The sequence below is a fragment of the Palaemon carinicauda genome, chromosome 2 (assembly GCF_036898095.1).
Source record: "Palaemon carinicauda isolate YSFRI2023 chromosome 2, ASM3689809v2, whole genome shotgun sequence".
NCBI classification, from domain to species: domain Eukaryota; kingdom Metazoa; phylum Arthropoda; class Malacostraca; order Decapoda; family Palaemonidae; genus Palaemon; species Palaemon carinicauda.
The window spans coordinates 128,710,743-128,725,160 of NC_090726.1; positions in this window are offsets into that span (position 1 = coordinate 128,710,743).

The following is a 14,418-nucleotide window of genomic DNA, read 5'->3' on the forward strand; positions in this document are numbered from 1 at the left end:
GGCGCCATCTTGTCATTCTTTGTAGCGTTAGTGAGGTGCTACAGATACATTACATATGGGAGGGATTCATTCATCCTTGTAAAAGGAGGGTGGGTCCATCAGGACGACATGGCTACCTCACCCAAAAATAGATTTTTCGCTTCACTCAAAATCCGTTTTTTGGGCTCAGGCCATGTCGTCCTGAGGGAAGTTTACCAGAGCATTAATGTATCTGTGGATTTTCAATAGTGCCAATAACCGCAAGATAAATTTTCCTTGGTCTTCTAGACCTAGAGACACATGGTGTTACCGTCATACACCTTTCAACTGATCATGGACTATGTCAGTGCTTCCTGCCCCTACAGGGAAGAGTCATGGGAGACTCTAGGAAAAAACCTGAGGATTGTAAGTTCAAGGAACAATCTAACAAACAAGTTGTATATTGGTCTCATCATATACATTGGTCTGCTTGTGTGTTGTAGACAAGGTAGACAGGTTTTAATTCATGTAGGAAATTTGTACAGTCAGTAAAGCAATCATGTTGTTGGGGTATTAAAGCCAACACTTGTTGTTGGCACGGGCCTTTCCCTTGGTTGGCCCGTAGTAAAGCAATCAGGTTCATAAAGTCAGTCATTACCAGGGACTGAACTTGATACAATAATATATAATTGTTATGTTTGTTTGCTTAGAACAAAAATAGTACTTATTCAGAAGATATTTTCAAAATAAGAGGATAATAATTTGCTCTGACACCTTTATTTGTATTTTTAGGATTTTTAGGGTGAAATGAGATGCAAAATTCCTAAATGTGTTTATTAATAAACAGTAAATAGAAATCGTTAGTTGCATATATATACAATTAAAGAGAAATTTATTTGAAAATATTGTGTAAAAGCATAAGAAAATGGTAATAACAGAAATAAAGTTTCATCTGAAAAGGAAACACAAAGCCATTCTAAAGGAAATATAGTAGTATTTCACTATTGTTTCTGTCATTACTGTTTAAAGGAAACACTTGCGTAGAATACGCATGGCACATGTGTAAGTCTTTTATGCTTTTGTCACCTGTGTACTTAGAACAGTCTATAGTGTCATTACTTAGACACTTCACTAAACATGATACACAGTAGGAGTAAACCATGTACACCCATCACTAAAAAGTCCCAATTAGTGCACTGTTATTTGCAGAATTCAAGCAGCAGGTTTTAGTACACTACCTGCTGCTACCACAAAATGCTTTATCTCCTGCACTTGTTTCGCGTAGTGCTTGAAGAAAACTCTGGATGACTTCCATCCAGTATAGGAACGAAGACTTTTAAAACTCATGTTCTGAAAGAAGTTCAGAGACGAAGCAACTTTTCTCAGATCATGACCTGCGGGTGTGCTGTCTGGATCCGCTCTGCAAATTAAATAGGTGATCTTCGCCCTTAGTTGTCTTAAAGTCAATGTCGAACCTGAGGTTTTTCCCCTGAAAAGCTGTCCTCCCCTAAAGTCTGAAGTTCTACGAAGATAGACCTTTAGGCATTCTACTGGACATAGAGATGCTTCTTCCTTCAGAGGGCAGATTCTCCAGGGACCCCACCTTTTGGTGGGCAGCTCATTCTTGGCGAGAAACGCTGGGTCGGGAAATAGGTTCAGTTCTCCGCAGTCTGTGAACTGAATGTGGCCATCATTCCTCGAAAGGGCCACTATTTCGCTAACTCTGGCTCCTGAGGCTAGTGCAAATAAGAATATCACCTTTTGAGTCAAGTCTTTTAGAGAGCAATCTTCATTGTTCAAGGTAGATGCTAGATGAAGAACTTTATCCTAGGACCAAGAAATGGGCCTCGGAGGTGCTCCGGGCCGAAGTCTAGCGCAGGCCTTAGGTATCTTATTGAAGATTTCATTGGAGAAGTCCACCTGGAAGGCATAGAGTAAGGGTCTATTCAGGGTAGATTTACACATAGAGATCGTGTTGGCTGCTAAACCTTGTTCATGGAGATGAATAAAGAAAGATAAACAGAAATCTGTTGATGTCTCTTTTGGTTTCTTTGCCTTGACGAAGGAGACCCATTTCTTCCAGGAAGACTCATACTGTCTTCTAGTTGATTTTGACTTGTATTCTTCTAAAAAGTTGATACTGTCTTTTGAAATCCCGAACCTTTTCTTGACTGCTAAGGTGAGAAAATCAGGAGATGAAGGTTCCGGGTTTTCTGTGATGAAGCGGAGACAGTCGACTTCTGCCCTTGCTGAGTCAGAACTGGATCCGGCAACAGTTTCAGCTTCAGTCGTAGTTCCGTTATCAGGGGGAACCAGATGCTGTCGGGCCACTTGCGAGCCACTATCGCTGCTGTTCCTTGGAAGGATCTCAGCTTGTTGAGGACCTTCAGCAGGAGGTTGGTTGGAGGGAACAGGTAAATCCTGGACCATCTGTTCCAGTCTATGGACATTGCATCCGTTGCTTCCGCTAGAGGATCCTCATATGGGGCTACGTACCGAGGTAGCTTCTTGTTGTTGCTCGTTGCAAAGAGGTCTATATGCAGTCCTGGGACTTTGTGTAAGATGAAGGATAATGATCTTACGTCTAGGGACCATTCGGACTCTATCGGGGTGAGCCTGGATAGAGCGTCCGCCGTCACATTGAGGAATCCTTGGAGGTGAACTGCTGATAAGTGCCATCTCTTCTTTTCCGCTAGGCGGAAGATGGCCAACATCACTTGGTTGATTTGAGGCAATCTCGAGCCCAGTCGATTCAGGCATCTCATTACTACTTCACTGTCTAGTACCAGTCGGATGTGGATTGAGCTGCGAAGTTTCAGTTTTTTCAGTGAGAGAAAAACTGCCATGGCTTCTAGAATGTTGATGTGGAAGGTCTTGAAGAGGGAGGACCAGGTTCCTTGGACTTTCCGATGGTGAGAGTGGCCTCCCCACCCTTCCTTTGAGGCATCCGTGTGAACGGTGACTTGGGTTGGAGGCGGTTGAAGAGGTAACTTTTTCTTTAGGTACTTTGCCTCCGACCATGGCTTGAGGAGTGATCGCAGACAAGTTGGTGCTGGTCTTGTCAGATCTCTTCGAGCGTTTGATGCGTATTTTCTCCAGACTCCTGATGCATCTTTTAATTGTGCTCTCAGCACTGGGTCTGTCACTGAGGCAAACTGGAGAGACCCCAACACTCTCTCTTGTTGCCTTCTTGATATCCTGTCGGATCGAAGAAGTCTCTTGACAGGTCCCGCTATCTCTCTCCTCTTCTTTGATGGAATGGAGAGACAGTGTGACTGTAAGTTCCAGTGAACACCCAGCCATTGGAACTTCTGAGCTGGAGATAGTCGAGACTTTTCCAGGTTGATCTTGAATCCTAGATGTTCCAGGAACTGGATCACTTCCTTGGAGGCTTGCGTGCATTCTTCTTCGGATGCTGCCCATACCAGACAGTCGTCCAGGTAGGCAATCACCTGAACTCCCTTTAGGTGTAGTTGATGAATGACTGCATTCGCAAGCTTTGTGAATACCCTTGGGGCTATGTTTAGTCCGAAGGGCATGGCTCTGAAGACGTATTGTCTCTTTTGCAGCTTGAATCCTAGGTAGGAGGAAACTTGTCGATTGATCGGAACATGCCAATATGCGTCCACCATGTCTATGGAGACTGTGTATGCCCGTTTGGGCAGTAGGGTCCTTATGTGTTGAAGAGTAAGCATTCTGAACTTGTGGTTCACTATGAACTTGTTGAGTGGTGACAAGTCCAGAATGACTCTGAGCTTTTCCGAATCCTTCTTCGGAACACAAAACAGCCTTCCTTGGAATTTGATGGACTTAGCCCTCCTTACAACTCTCTTGTCTAAGAGTTCTTGGACATATTCTTCCAGAATGGGGGTTGAGTGTTGGAAAAATTGAGGGAAAGTTGGTGGAGTTGTGTTCCAACTCCACCCCAGTCCATTCTTGATTAGGCTTTGGGCCCATGGATCGAAGGTCCAGTGATCCCGGAAAAGGAGAAGTCTCCCTCCTTCCGGAAGCATCGCATTTTGAGTGCTGGTTGGAGGACTTGCCTCCTTGGCCACGTCCACCTTTGTTGCCCCTGCCTCTAGAGGGGCGTCTGGAGGAACCACAAAAGGAACCTCGAGACTTCGGCCGAAAGGTCGTGGACTGACTTTCAAAGGCTGGAGTAAAAGCAGGCGACTGTGTCGCTGCCTGTTGGGGGCCCAGCTGAAATGTGGTCGGTGGTTGTGTCACCGTCTGGGACACCGTGGCCACAGGAAGTTGTTGTCGTGGTGGGCGAGAGGGCACTCTAGGTCGCTTGGTCTTCCTTTTGGGTTGGGGACCCTCCTCACTGGAAGACTTTCTCTTGGTCGACAAGCCCCACTTGTGGAGAAGATTCCTATTCTCTGTGGCAGCTTTGTTGACAACCTCTTTGACCACTTCGCTTGGGAAGAGGTCTTTTCCCCAGATGTTGGAAGCTATCAGCTTCCTCGGTTCGTGCCTCACCGCAGCCGAGGTGAACACGAACTCTCTACAAGCCTGTCTGGCTTTAATAAAGTTGTACAGGTCTTTGGTGACCATTGCCAAATGAGCTTTGGCAAAGACCATGTACATGTCTGGGGTATCTGGAACACTTGCCATCGTCTCTAGTCCAGTCTGTAGGGACATAGAGGCGGCAAGTCTCTCCTTCGTCTCCTGCTCCCTGCGCAGGTGGAAGTCCGACAACTTTGGGAGGTCTTCTCCGAACTGACGTCCGGCAATGTCAGCCTCCAACTTCCCGACTGAGAAGGTGTTGTAAACATCCTTTCCGTCTGCATCATCTGATGGTAGGGCAAGGGAAAAGGGTCTACACTCTTCGAGTGTGGGACAAGGTTTCCCTGCCTCGACTGTCTTTAAGGCTGCCTTGAACCCTTTTTCCATAAAGGGGAAGGCACGGGTAGAAGCAGCAATGAAGGATGGGTGCTTCTTGCTGAGAGCCGGCACCTTGGAACTAGTAAAGGCCCTCTCTTCCAAGGTCTTAGTGAACAGGGCTTGGGCCTTGGGGAGGACCAGTATGATGACCTCTTTCGGCTCTGTTTTGTCTTTTGAGGGAGGTTCCGTCCTTAAGCGGACGTAACAGTCAGGATAGGCCCCTTTGCTGGGCCAGACTCTATATCCTCTACTGGGACCGTACCCAGCTTGTCAGAGAGGTAGATCATGTGTTCAGCATACCTCCAAGGGTTGACGTCTAAGAAAGGGGGAAGTTCCTTAACGTTTAGCTTCTTGGGGGCTAAACGGGAAGTCACGAGTTGGTGCATCTCCGAACGAAGCGTAGCTTCCTTCTCAGATGACTCCTTCTTTATGTCCTGAAACATAGACAGGAGAGAAGTTAACGTGTGGCTAATCGTATCCAGTGGGGGGGCAGAGGAGGTCGACGGGACAGGCTCAGGCACCAGAGCCGATGAAACCGAAATAACTTCGGCTACTGCATCGTCGCCTTCAGAAGGTAAGACAGACTCCTGATCCTGCTCTTCTGCTAGAAGACTCCGTTCCGTACCCTCGGAAACTACCGACATGTTGTCTTCTAGCTGGATGTCCTTCATGGCATCCGAAACATCAGATTCTAACGGAATCTGGACGAGGGGAATCTCAGCCTGAGTTTGAGGGATAACTGCATCCGAAGATGCCCTAGGGAAAAGACAAGCCCTCATTCTTTCGTTAGGAAGGTATGGGCTAGTGGTATTCTTCTGAAACCCCCTGACCCATTTCCGCAGCTTCTCTCTTGCTGCATCCCTTGACTCAGTAGACTTTTGATCATCAAAAGCCTCAGTAACCAGATTGGAACAAATGTCACATCCCTGGGGGTCCCAATACTTCAGAGAGCCCTTCGTCGTCGCGCAGCGCGCGTGGGTCCTGCATAAACCATGGCCGCAGAAGTTCTTGCTGCGGACCTTGCAGAAGTGATTTCCGCACTCGGGATAGTCCTCCTGTAAAAAAAGGAAAGGCGGATGAGTATTCGGTGAAATATCTCACAATTTCATCATACAATGTTATGTATATTTTAGCTTAGGATAGGTAAGCTAGAAAGAAAGAGGAAAGACACCTACATGTGTTTCCTGCTCAGCCAATTGCTATGACCTCCCTCAACATTGAATCTCAGGTATTCTAAAATAGAATTATTAATAGAAGACATTTTATTATTAGGATATATAAAGGTGTAACATAACATCGTCTTCGAGAATTCAATATTGGGGATTGAATAAAGTGATCATTGATAACTTTTATGAAAAGAGAGAATCGCTCTCTTTATCTAGTGGTCTCACAATAGGCTGCCCATGAAGCACCTTGTAGGTTGGAAATGTATGGGCTATCGTACAGACCGTACAGTGGTTTATTTATTGCGGAATAATCAATATCGCAATCATTGTTGACCACTCCACGGCCATATACTGTAGTACCTACCGGCATATGCTGGTAGTTCCTGGGTTTTTTGAAGGTATACTGCCTTCAAGGGGTAGTGGGTGGCAGACCGCCAGCAGTTGCATGCCGCCGGCAGCTGAGGGGTCGCCGACATTCGGCGGTCCCACCGGCAGCCGACATTCAGCGGTCCCACCAGCAGCCGGCTGTGAATGATATGTCGTCAGACAAATGTTCGACAGCCTGTCGGCAGTCAATATAGTTGCCGGCAGCCGGCCGGTGTATGCAGGCTGTCGTTGGGTCGCCGGCCATCGGGAACCCATAACAATCGGCGGCAGTGCAATCTGTCGGCGGGCCGCAGTCCTGCAGGCTGCTGGCGGCTCTAGGTCGTCGGCAGCTGGGCCCAGGGTACTTGGTAAGAGAGAGAGAAAGCATGGGTGGGAGGGGGAAGCAAAGGCTCAGCCTTGCAGACCGCCATTCAGAATGAGGGTTCATATGGAAGGGGGAATTAAATTCGGGCTTCCATCCAGCCACAACCCCACCGGTACCAGCCGGTAGGGCTATGGAAGGCAGTCCAAGAGAGGACTGAAGAACACTCGATAGGTTAGGGGAATCTCTGCCGGCAGCCGACAGAGAACCCGAGCCAATCCCACAATCTACCCGCACTAGGGCCGATTGTAGAATGGTGGCCAAGATGTGTGAAGACTAGGCCAACACTAAAGGACAGCAAGGGGAGGGATAAGGGTCCTATAGGTTAGGTAGTAGCCGGCAGGTTCTACCTCGCCTAAAATTCTCTGTTCCAACATAAAGACAACCCCAAGGGGCCAGGTAATTCAATTCCCTAGTCTGGGGTTAGCCTAATAGTATGAGATGGCGGCATTCTGGCTGCTGTCTCAGGTGTTAGGAACAGAATCTAGTGTCGGAGACCCTAAGCAAGGGAAGAATTCAATTCTTCAGCTTAGGATCTGCCGGCAGAGGACTGTCTGCTAAGCCACAGGGAGGAGGCTTTATATCATATAATGCCTTCAGGTGAGGCCTAGGGAGGTCTAGCCTCCTGCATCGGTAGCCTAACCTGACTTCAGTTCACCAAGCCAGACGGCCACCGACCACAGACGAATACTCTGATGTTCTGTCCTAAACTCAAAACCGACCTCTGCGGTTGAGGGAAGGAACAGAAACACCCTAGCCTAGATTTACCCGAATAAATTTCGCAGTAAAGCTGACTAGGGTTAGCCTAGGCTAACTCAGAGGGAAAGGGATTGCTCTTAAATCTCCCAAGGAGATTAGTATCTACTTAAAAGGCATAGGAAGTGTCAGTCTCCACTTAAAAGATGATACAAGGGCAATCAGGGACATGTATGAAAGTATACTAAAGCCCCTAGGCTAGTAGCCTAGGCGCGGTGAGAATCGGTCACCGAAACTCTCTCGTATACTATCTTGGAAGAGGAAAATTTATATTCAGTAATATCTTATATGTATAGAATATTGCCTAAAGCTTCAATAAATTATCACACCAGGAAAACTATATCATGCATGAAAGTAAATGTAGGTGCCTAGGCTAGGAAGCCTAGCACTCGTGGGGCTCGGTAAATAAATTGCCAAATCCACGATACAATTGGCTTAATATAAAATTTCGTAGCTAACTTGCTAAATAGCTATATTTATTAAAGCAATATATACCAAGAATGGCGTTTTGGCTAAATAAACGGATTTTGAGCGAAGCGAAAAATCTATTTTTGGGTGAGATAGCCATGTCGTCCTGATGGAAGGTTCCTTCAGTAGCTTCCTAGGGTATATTTAACTACAGTGGATATTCCCAGAGAATTAAACTAAAGGTTATCAAAGAATTCTAACTTCTGGTGCGAATATCCTAAAGGTTTCCCTCTAGAATATCGTATATGAACAGAGGACGCATGTATGAACACGCCACATAGCTATCTGCACCCCATATAGAGTTAACACTTCGATATGGAAAGGTGGCTGAGTAACTGAGGAGCCGTTCCAAAGTTACTCTCATCCGTGGCTACTTTTGGTATTCGAGACGTAAACAAACGGGCGCCATTGCTAAATGACGTCACGTCCGTCCTCATCCTGAGCTCAGCTCCTATCAATCTCCGCAATACAGTAGGTCAGGGAGGGGCCTGAAAGGCTGAACTAGCATAGACGGTAGGGTCCATCAGGACGACATGGCTATCTCACCCAAAAATAGATTTTTTGCTTCGCTCAAAATCCGTTTTTTGGGCTCAAGCCATGTCGTCCTGATGGAAGTGTACCAGAGAATTATTGAATCGTGGATTTTTTCCCCTTGAATCCAAGTGCCAAGGGCTTCAAACAGTATTATAGTACATGTCCTTACCAGAGATTCTATGATGAACTGGTTTCCTGACCCCCTGGCAGGGAAGTCCTGGTGGACAGTAGGAACATCTCGAAGCGATCATTGAAGAACTACTCACCCGGTGGAGAGATCATGCTGGTCTCGGAGACAGGACAAAGGTTAATATTCGAGTAGGAATATTATCAAAGCATAAGTAAGTATATAACATAATTACTACTCACCTGGTGGAGAGATCATGCTGGTCTCGGAGACAGGAAAAAGGTTAATATTCGAGTAGGAATATTATCAAGGCATAAGTGAGTATATAACATAATTACTTATATTATTCTTTAGATCATAAATTAAAGAGGTAAATGAAACTATAACAATCGTATATTTCTTAATAAGGAATAGGAGCGAAAGGAGACACACATGGTAATAAAATAGACATTTTATTTTTAAGATTGCAGATCATTATGGAAGTAATTACAATAATGATTATAGAATTTATTTACAGTAATAATGAATAATGTACATAGAAATAAAAGACGGTGATCTTGAGTCTGAAAAGAAAAGTTTGCTCTTTAGAAAAACACTCCATGCCCTAGGGCATGTGGCACGCATGTAAATTTCTATGACATTTCCCCTTGGTAAAGAACAGTCTATTAGAAACACTAAGTGTCCATTAAATCACTATGTATCACGATAGGGTCAACACAGGCACCCGTAGAGTTAGAGTCCCAAGTAACTCACTGTTCTATGCAGATTTAAGCAGCAGGTTTCATAACACTACCTGCAGCTACCACAAAATGTTTCACTTCGTGCACTTGTTTTGCGTAGTGCTTGAAGAAAACGCGCGATGATTTCCAGTCTGTAAAGCTCTTGAGGCTTTCGAAATCCATACTCTGGAAGAAATTCAGAGAAGAATCAACTTTCCTAGGATCGTAACCTGCGGGTGTACTGTCAGGATCCGCTCTGCGAATGAAGTAGGTGATTTTCGCTCTTAGTTGTTTCAGTGACAGGTCGCTACCCGATGTTTCTCCTTTGAAGAGTTGTCCTCCACCGAAGTCTGAAGTTCTTCGAAGATAGACCTTAAGACTCTCCACTGGGCATAGAGAGACATCTTCCTTCAGGGGGCAGAATCTCCAAGGGCCCCATCTCTTGGTGGGTAGTTCATTCTTGGCGAGAAACGTCGGATCGGGGAAGAGGGTAAGATCTCCTGTTTCGGCGAACAGGATATGACCCTCTTCTCTTGATAATGCCACTATTTCATTGACTCGGGCTCCCGAGGCGAGAGCAAAAAGGAAGATAACTTTTTGAGTCAGGTCTTTCAGAGGGCACGAATTGTTGTCCAGGCTAGAGGCAAAATGGAGCACCTTGTCCAGGGACCAGGAGATAGGTTTTGGTGGGGGTGCTGGGCGTAGTCTAGCGCATGCCTTTGGCAGTTTATTGAAGATGTCACTGGACAGATCAATCTGGAAGGCGTATAGGAGTGGTCTAGTCAAGGCCGATTTACAAGTGGAAATCGTGTTGGCCACTAAGCCTTGTCCATGAAGGTGAATGAAGAAGGACATGCAAAAATCAATGGTGATATCCGTAGGATTTTTTGCCTTGACGAAGGAAACCCACTTTTTCCAGGAAGATTCGTACTGCCTTCTGGTAGACTTTGTCTTGTACTCCTCGAGGAAGTCTAAGATTTTCTTCGAGATCCCAAACCTTTTCTTTGCGGCTAAGGAGAGAAAATCATGAGATGAAGGTCCCTGACTTTCAGTGATGAAGCGAAGACAGTCGACTTCTGTACTTGTTGAGAGAGGACTGGGCCCGGTAGGGGTATCAGCGTGGGCTGCAGCTCCAGGACCAGGGGATACCAATTGCTCCGGGGCCACTTGGGAGCCACTAGGGCCGCTGTCCCTTTGAAGGTTCTCAGTTTGGATAGGACTTTCAGCAGAAGGTTGGGAGGAGGAAACAGGTAGATCTTGGACCATCGGTTCCAATCCAGGGACATGGCGTCCACCGCTTCTGCCTTGGGGTCCTCGTACGGGGGGCCACATATCGAGGAAGTTGATTGTTGTCGCTCGTCGCGAAGAGATTGATCTGAAGTTCCGGGACTTGGTGAGAGATGAAGGAGAGTGATCTTGCGTCTAGAGACCATTCCGACTCTATTTGGCTTGTCCTTGATAGAGCGTCCGCTGTCACGTTGCGGAATCCTTGTAGGTGAACTGCAGACAGGTGCCATTTCTTCCTTTCTGCCAAACAAAAGATAGGGAGAAGCACCTGATTTACCTGGGGCGATCTCGAGCCCTGACGATTGAGACATCTGACTACCACCGAGTTGTCCAGAGTCAGACGGATGTGGATCGAGGGAGGCGGGGAGAGTTTCTTCAGGGTGAGAAGAACCGCCATGGCCTCCAAGATGTTGATGTGAAACGTCTTGAATAGGGGAGACCATGTTCCTAGAACCTGCTGTTGGTGGGAGTGACCTCCCCAACCCTCCAGTGAAGCGTCCGTGTGGATGTTGATCGATGGAGGCGGGTGTTGAAGAGGGATGGACCTTTTCAGGGCCTTTGCTTCTGACCATAGCTTTAAAAGTAAGCGAAGTCTGTTCGGAAGCCGTCTCTTGAGGTCTCTTCGAGCAATGGATGCGAATCGTCTCCAGACTCCCGCGGCATCCTTTAGCTGTGCGCGAAGCACTGGGTTTGTCACTGAGGCGAACTGTAGAGAGCCGAGAACTTGTTCCTGTTATCGTCTTGAGATCCGTTTGGATTTTAAAAGCCTTCTGACAGACCCTGCTATTTCCTTCCTTTTCTTTTGTGGAATGGAAAGGCGGTGTGACTGAAGGTCCCAATGGATTCCCAACCATTGGAACTTCTGAGCTGGAGAGAGGCGAGATTTTTCTGCGTTTATCTTGAAACCCAGATGCTCTAGGAACTGGGTGACTTTGTTGCAGGCTCTCAGACAATCTTCGGGCGATGTCGACCAGACTAGCCAGTTGTCTAGGTAGGCCATCACTTGGACGCTCTGAAGACGTAGCTGTTGGACGATTGCGTCTGCCAGCTTGGTGAAGATTCGTGGAGCCACGTTGAGCCCGAAGGGCATGGCCCTGAAGGCGTAACTTTTCCTTTGGAGTCGAAATCCTAGGTAGGAGGAAGTGTAGTGATTCATTGGAATGTGCCAGTAGGCATCCGCCAGGTCTATGGAGACCGTGTAGACCCTGTGAGGCAGAAGGGTCCTTATTTGTTGCAGAGTCAGCATCTTGAATTTGTTGTTTGCAATGAACTTGTTGAGAGGGAACGAGTCTAGAATGACTCTGAGTGTGTCTGAGTCTTTCTTGGGAACACAAAAGTCTCTCCCTTGGAACCTGGTTGACTTTACCCTCCTGATCACCTTCTTGTTCAAGAGTTCCAGGACATATTCTTCTAGGAGGGGGGTTGACTGTTGGAAGAATTGCTGGAAGGATGGGGGTGGTTGAATCCAGCTCCAGCCCAGTCCTTTCTTGACGATGCTGTGTGCCCAAGGATCGAAGGTCCAACGATCCTGGAATTGGCGGAGTCTTCCTCCCACCAGAAGCACTTCATTGCTTCTGGTGTCCCGAGGGTTTGCCACCTCGGCCGCTAGCTTCCCTTCCTCCTCTGCCTCTGGAGGGACGGCGAGAAGAATCTCTGCCGGAGCCTCTGCCTGAGCCCCTACCTTTGGGACAAAAGGTAGTAGAATGTTACTCATAGGCAGGGGTGAAGACCGGTGACTGCGACACCACCGGCTGGGGGACCAGTTGAAAGGTCTGCTGTGGCTGTGTGGCCACTTGAGGAGTAGCGGGACCCGGAAACTGATGTCTTGGTTGACGTTGCTGGGGTCTAGGTTTTGAGGATTTCCTCTTAGGGTGAGGTCCATCGTCCTGAGAGGACTTCCTCTTTCGGGACATGCCCCACTTGTGGAGAAGGTTCCGGTTCTCCGTGGCAGCTTTGTCCACTATCTCTTTCACCAACGTAGATGGGAAGAGATGTTTACCGCAGATGTTGGAGGAAATCAGTCTCCGGGGTTCGTGTTTCACCGTTGCACTGGCGAATGCGAATTCCCTACAGGCTCTGTGAGCCCTAGATAAACTGTACAGATCCTTGGTCACAGTTGCCAGGTGTGACTTAGCAAGGACCATGTAAAAGTCCAGGACTCTGGTGTCCCCGGCCATAAGTTCTAGCTGTACCTGATGTGACAGCAAAGCGGCGAGTGTCTCCTTAGTATCCTGTTCCCTACGAAGGAGATGATCATTCAGTCGTGGGAGGTCCTCGTTGAACTGAGGACCAGCCACATCAGGTTCTAGTTTCCCTACCGTGAAAGTAAGCTGGACGTCTTTCCAGTACCTGGCATCGGGGGGAAGAGTGAGGGAGAGCGGTCTGCACTCCTCCAGTGCAGGGCAAGGCTTCCCTTCCTCCACAGCCTTCATGACCGCTTGGAAGGCCTTTTCAGCGAAGGGGAAGGTCGCAGTAGCTGGAGCAAAAAAGGTTGAATGCTTCTTGCTCAGTGCTGGCATCTTGGAGTTTGTGAAACCCTGACTCTTCACTGCTTGAGCTAGCATAGCTTGGGCCTTCGCGAGATCGAACACTATCACTTCCTTAGGTTCGGTCTCTTCTTTTGAGGCTAGTTCAGACCTGAGCCGGACATAACAGTCCGGATAAGCCTCGAAATTCGGGAAGAACTCCACTTCTTCCAGAAGAATGGAGCCAACCCTTTCACTAATGAAGATTTTGCCAGTAGTGATTGGCATATGCTCGGCGTATCTCCAAGGGTTAGCTTCCGAGCAGGTGGGGAGGTCCTTAACCGAAATCTTTTTCGGTTGTTTGAAGCCGACGAGAATCGTCCGGAATTGTTCCTGGGTCTCTCTCAGCTTCTTGTCCATGAGGGCTTCAAGCATTCTGAAGACCTCTTGAGTGGCCGATGGAAGAGGATCCGGGGTGGCGGAAGTCGAAGGAACAGGTTCCTCGGAAGGCACTGGAGTTGCGGGGGGAGCTGGAGCGACCTCGTTCTCCGAGTCAGGATATTCCACCTGATCTTCCTCATAGTCGAGCTCTTCGTCCATGAGGTTCTTCTCCGTTTCTTCTGACACCTCCGACATACGTTCCAGGTTGTCGGAATCAAGATGGCACTCACGCATGGACTAGGCCATGACGATGTCGGGTTCGACCACTATTTGGACGGTGGGAATTTGTTCTCGAGGCATCACTGAGTCCTTGGATGCTTTCGGAAAAAGCAAAGCCCTCAAATCTTCATTGGGAAGATAAGGTCCAGTGGCGTTCTTTTGGAAGCCTCGCACCCATTTGCGCAGCTTCTCTCTAGCGATGTCCCTTACCTCCGTGGTAGGAGGATCGTTGAACACCTCGTCAAGAAGACTCTTGCAGACTGAACAGTTCTGCGGATCCCAGAATTTAAGGTCGCCTTTCTTGGCGGCGCAGGGAGCGTGGGTCCGGCATGCCTTGTGCCTGTAGAAGTTCGGGCGTTCAACTCCACAGAAGTTGCTTTCACACTTCACATACTCCTCCTGTAAAAGAAAGAGATCATGAGTACATGGAAGGCATAAGAATGACTTACATTACTCTAGACTTAAGAATAACTTAATCTATAATAGCATATTAATGTTCAAGATTGATGAGCAGGAAGGGAAGTAGATAGACACATACTTGTGAATCCCGCCCAGCCGGTTACCGTAACCTTATCCGTAGACAATTCCTTAGGACCCGAGGGTCTCAAATGAGGGAAAGTCCGTATGGATGAGCCAATCTAGGCTT